The sequence below is a fragment of the Nyctereutes procyonoides genome, unplaced genomic scaffold, assembly GCF_905146905.1.
Source record: "Nyctereutes procyonoides isolate TBG_1078 unplaced genomic scaffold, NYPRO_anot_genome, whole genome shotgun sequence".
Classification (NCBI taxonomy): domain Eukaryota; kingdom Metazoa; phylum Chordata; class Mammalia; order Carnivora; family Canidae; genus Nyctereutes; species Nyctereutes procyonoides.
In genome coordinates, this window is record NW_026575148.1 from 4,552,955 (window position 1) to 4,558,603 (window position 5,649).

Sequence of the window (5,649 nt, forward strand, 5' to 3'; positions counted from 1 at the left end):
AGATGTGGCTATATATTCAATATTGTATGCTGAAAACTAGAAAAAAGTTTTCAATAAATCAAGGAGATTTAAATAAATGGAAAGATATCCTTGGTTAATAGGCTACAAGACTTAATATTATTAAGATGCAATATTCCTCAAATTGATGTACAGATTCAGTATAATGCCTTTCAAAACTCCAGGTTAATTTTTGGCAGAAAAGGACAAGCTGACTCTAAAATTCATAATGAAATGAAAGGGACTCCAGATAGCAAAACAATCTTGAATAATAAGAATATGTTTAAAGGACTCACATTCTCCTATTTTAAAACTTACTGCAAAGCTACAGTAATTAATACAATATGATACTGGCACAAGGCTAAATAATAGATCAAGGGAACAATATTGAGAGTTGAGAAATAAAACCATTCATCTGTGGTCAATCAATTTTTTATGGTCAATCAATTTCTGACAGAGTTACCAAGAGCATTCAATGGAAAAACTGGCAAAAGATTTGAATAGACCATTACCCCAATGAAGGTATACAAACAGCCAAAAAACATATAAGAAGATGCCCAACTTTATTCATCATTAGAAAAATGCAAATCAAAACCACAGTGAAATACCCCTTGATACCCAAGGACTCCATTAAGAAAAAAATAGCAAAAATAACAAGTATTAGTGAGGATGTGGAGAAACTGAACCATGTACATTGTTAAGTATAAAATGGCAGAGCTATGGAAAATGGTTTGGCAATTCCTCTTAAAAAATAAATAAAGAGTTACCATATGTTACAACTATTCCACGTGTACGTCTGCCTCTAACAGAATTGAAAACATGTTTACACAAAAATTTGTACACAAATGTTCATTGCAGGATTATCCATAATACCCAAAAAGTGGAAATAATCCAAATGTCCATCAACTGATGAATGGATAAACAAATGTGTTATATCCTTATAGGGGAATATTATTTGGCAATAAAAAGGAAAGATGCCCTGATGCATGCCACTAACTGGATGAACTTTAAAACTATTATGCCAGTAAAAGTAGCCAGTCTCAAAAGACTAACTATGGTATGATTCTACTCATATGAAGTTTCCAGAACAGGCAACTCCATAAAGACAGAAAGGAGGTTAATGTTTGCTCAGGGGTAAAAGAAACAGGTTGACAAATAAACAGATAAACATTACCACTATCCCTAACAGGAATGAAATAGTGGTGATGGTTGTACAATAATGCAAATATACCAAAAACCACTCAGTTGCACACTTTACACAGTGAGTTCCACATTGGGTGATTTTTATCTCACAAAGATTAAAAAGAAAAAAATAAATAAAAAGAAAAATTATGGCATCACCTTCAACCCAGATTGCCACGTGACCATGAAAAGCAAAACTTTCCTGCCAATGACATGGAACATAAGGGGAAAATAAATTTTGTTGTTCTGAGCCACTGAAATTTGGGATTGGTTGTTACCACAGCATAAACTAGCCTATCTTACTGATACAGTCAATAAATAGGTAATTCTTGTACTTACATACAAATTAACTTAGAAAACCCATGCTCTTTCAAAATCCCCAAAGTTCAATCATCCTATCTTTATCAGATTACCTTTTTCTGTGGCAAGGCAATCTTAGTTCAATATAAATCTCTATATGTCAGTGATCACATATAACTATTTGAAAGTGCCATGGAAGTTAGTGAGGAAATTGAAAGCTGAAAATACAAATACCTGGAAGATAAATCTACCTGCAAATATTTGTTAAACATTTTCAAGTATTTGGTTTTTCTCTGTAATTTCACTTTCATTATTATCTTAGCAAAAACGGAAAGATTAGATGCTAGATAATTACATTCTCATATGTCAAAAAATTTACTTTTGCTATTTTGAAAATTAAACTTCTTTCAAATAATTTTAATATCCTTAATATTGATGTATAAATATCACTATATCACATTTAAAGTGAATAAAAATTGTCCAAATGGAAATTGCACAGGGGTAATAAAGATGTATTTTATATGCCTCTGCCAAATTCTGATTTTGGAAAGCACTTAATTATTTCCAAATACATTCTTTTAAAAAAAAGATTTTGTATTTATTTATTCATGAGAGAGAGAAAGAGAGAGAGAGGCAGAGACACAGGCAGAGGGAGAAGCTGGCTCCATGCAGGGAGCCCGATGTGGGACTTGATCCCGGGACTCCAGGATCAATAGAGCACTGAACCACTGAGCCACCCAGGGATCCCCTCATTTTTTTTCTATTTTCAAAATTCTTTACCAATCAAAAAGAATTCTATAATCACAATACCTTTCATTCCATTTAATGGAATGAATGACATAATTATCAGGGATGTAAGTGTGTTTCTGTTAGTTATATGAGGTTTACATGTACATCCTTCCACGTCCATATTTTCCCCTTAAAACGAACAGAAACATATATCTTCATAGATTTGGGGCAACTGGGTGGCTCAGTTAGTTGAGCATTGGACTCTTGGTTTGGGCTCAGGTCATGATCTCAGGGTTGTGAGGGAGAGTACTCTTTAGGGCTCACCACAGAGTCTCCTTGGGATTCTTCCCTCTTCCCTTACCCTCCCCTTCTGCTCCTTCCCTGACTTGCACTCTTTCTCTCTCTCTCTAAAATAAATTAATAAATAAAATCTTTTTTAAAAAGGATTATATGTAGGTAGACAAGGACTCTCTGCCTAAAAAATTATATCCCAGAAAATCAAAATTGTATCCTAGATTTTTAATATTTCTTGAAACATTCCTGCCAGTGTCACAATTTTCATTCCCATTATTGTCATAATACTTTGGGCAAAGCACTTGTAATGGTATATTAAATATAAATATGTAAATAATAAACTTGCTTCACTCGTTTGCATTTAATGGAATTAGACTAATATCCACAGAATTTCCTATGGTCTATCCCAACCTTCATGATCTGGTCTGTACATGCAATCCTACTTCTTTCCATAAACCATCAGATTTGTCCAAGTCTCAGGGCCCTCTTCTTATTCTTACTTCCACCCTTGATGTCACACGGCTGGCTCCTTCACACCATTATGGTCTCAGGTCATATATCACATCTAGACAGAGAGGACTTTTTTGAAGTACCCTAGCAAAAATATTCCCAACACTCTCAATATTATCCTGTTTTATCAGTTTTATTGTACTTACACAAATTTCCTGGTTTATTATTTTGTTTATTGTCGGTAGGATATCTAGATTGAGAGCTCTATGAGAGCAGACAACGTCTACTCATTGCTTCAAAGAGTGCTGACTTGTGGAATGAATGAAATAAGAATAATGCTTTGGATATCTATGGCATGCCACACCCCCAAATTTTTGATGCTACCCATCCCCCTACCCAATGCATGCACATCTTCATGCTTAACTTTCCCCGACTCTTTCAATAACTCCTTGGTCAAACAGCTAACCTCAGACATTCCCAGAACAAAAGAGCTCCGGCAATCAGAGTCATTTCTGAAATGTATGAATAATCATTCATTTGCACTATTCATTGTTGTGCAAATAGTGACAGAAGTCTGGTTTGTACACCATAGGTTGCTGCATGAAATGCGCTTGCTTTCCTCGACCCCAGTGAGCATTCTCCACACTCATCTAAGGGCAGAATTTGGCCATGTGTGGTTAGTTGATTACAACAAACATATGGGGGAAATGGCTGAGAATGCTCAAATATTGAAACCATATGTTACTGCATGGGAAACTATGCCTTATTAAAAAACAAAACAAAAACTGAGAATCCAGCTAGAAACATACAGCTCAGAGCTTTTGCTTTCTGAGTTTACTACTCCGTTTATTCAACTGGAGACTTTCTTTTACCTTGAACTCAAACTTTATATCTCAGACCAGCTTAATATTTTAACTTAGTTAAAATATTTTTTGACTTCAGAAGTTTACAAAAATCACCCAGTTTGCAAAATAGGAAAATTCCTTAGAAAGTAAAAGTATCCTGAATCCTATGAGATATTTAGAATTCTATTTTCAATGCCATGAAGACTTCAATAGCTTTTCTATAGACTGCTTATATAAATGGAGTTTTAACTCCTTTTCTCAATCAACATCACATCATCTTCACAGAGGAATGCAGCAGACAAGAAACTTGAATGGCACACTTAGGAGATATTATTATTATCATTAAAGACTAAGAAAATTCAGAGAAAAATAGAATTATCACCAGAAGTGAAGCTGAGCATCACTAGAGGACCTCAGAACAGGCTCATGCACATTTTCTTTTTCAATTTCAGATGAACCTCACTTAATCCCCTTCATCAAATCTAAGGTGCCATTACCTTGTGAGATTTACCACCACTAGGAAATAAAAATGCTACCAATTTAACAATGATCTAATACTCTCTTATCATGTAAAATATAATGGACATCGTGACTTCAAAGAGTTTAAAATAGGAAAACATATACATGTTCAAATCAGTAAAGCATGCTAGCTATACCAACTTGAATTTTAATGTCCTGTCCTATTAAGCACCAAATCCAAGGCATAATTAGAAATTTGTTTTTGGTGGACTCACACTCCCTTTCCCATTTTGGTACCTGTTCCTTTACCTAAGGAGCTCAGTGCTCCTTCTTCACCCTTCCCAAACACACACACGCACACACCCACCCACACACCTGTCTTCAGTGAGTTCTTTCTGAGCCTTCCTTCCAGAGACAGCCAGCAGTCCATACTTTTCCTTCCAACTCCCTCCCTCCTTCTTGTCACTATTAGATATTGGTCTCACAGATTATTTTGAGCTAGGAAATTTGATGGTCAAAGATAACTACATGATACATTTTAATGTTTGCATTTTAATGGTAGAACTAGATTCATAAATTTTAGCTCTATTTGGGCTAAAATCACTTAGAGTGGATTGTGAAATATAATTGTAGGTTATATTTTGAGATATAAAGACAAATTAACCCATGTAAATTATATCCTCAATTTGATTTGCACATCTAGGGGGGCAAAATACTGTGGAATACAGAGCGTGATCTTTGGGATTCACTAAGATATTGTTTGTAATCTGTAAGTTGCCTATTATTTCTTATTCCCATTTCCTCATTGGTTAAGTAAAAAATGATGATAAACACATTTATAAATTTTATGATAATTATGATACTAATTTACATTAGTAAGATAAATATAAATTTATAAGAAAATTTCTCACATATAATTGTGTTTCATATAACAATATGATATAATATGCTGTCATATAATTAAATGTTATATAATAGAAACAAATCATATATAACAGCTTACTTTTAAAACCTCAAATTATCAAATTGGGCTTAAGCAACATTAAGTACTCGAGCTCTACTAACTTTACCATAAAGTATATTCTTAATGATTTTCTTTCTAACTTCACATGTGTTCTTTAGGTAGTCTTGTGTACATATTAAAATCACAAGGCTAGGCAGTTAAATAACTCTTATTTCACACCATGCCAATTATTTGAAATTCTTTTTTTCCCCACGACTGAAATGAATATTGTATATCACTGATATATATTTTTTTATTTTTTTAACTGATATGTTTTTAAAGATTTGATCATAGCGCCTAAGAAATTAAAAGCTGTGTTGCTTTGGGAATAGTACACTCCTATGATGAAACTGACAGATCTTTTGTGTTGGTTGATTTATACATTTCTCT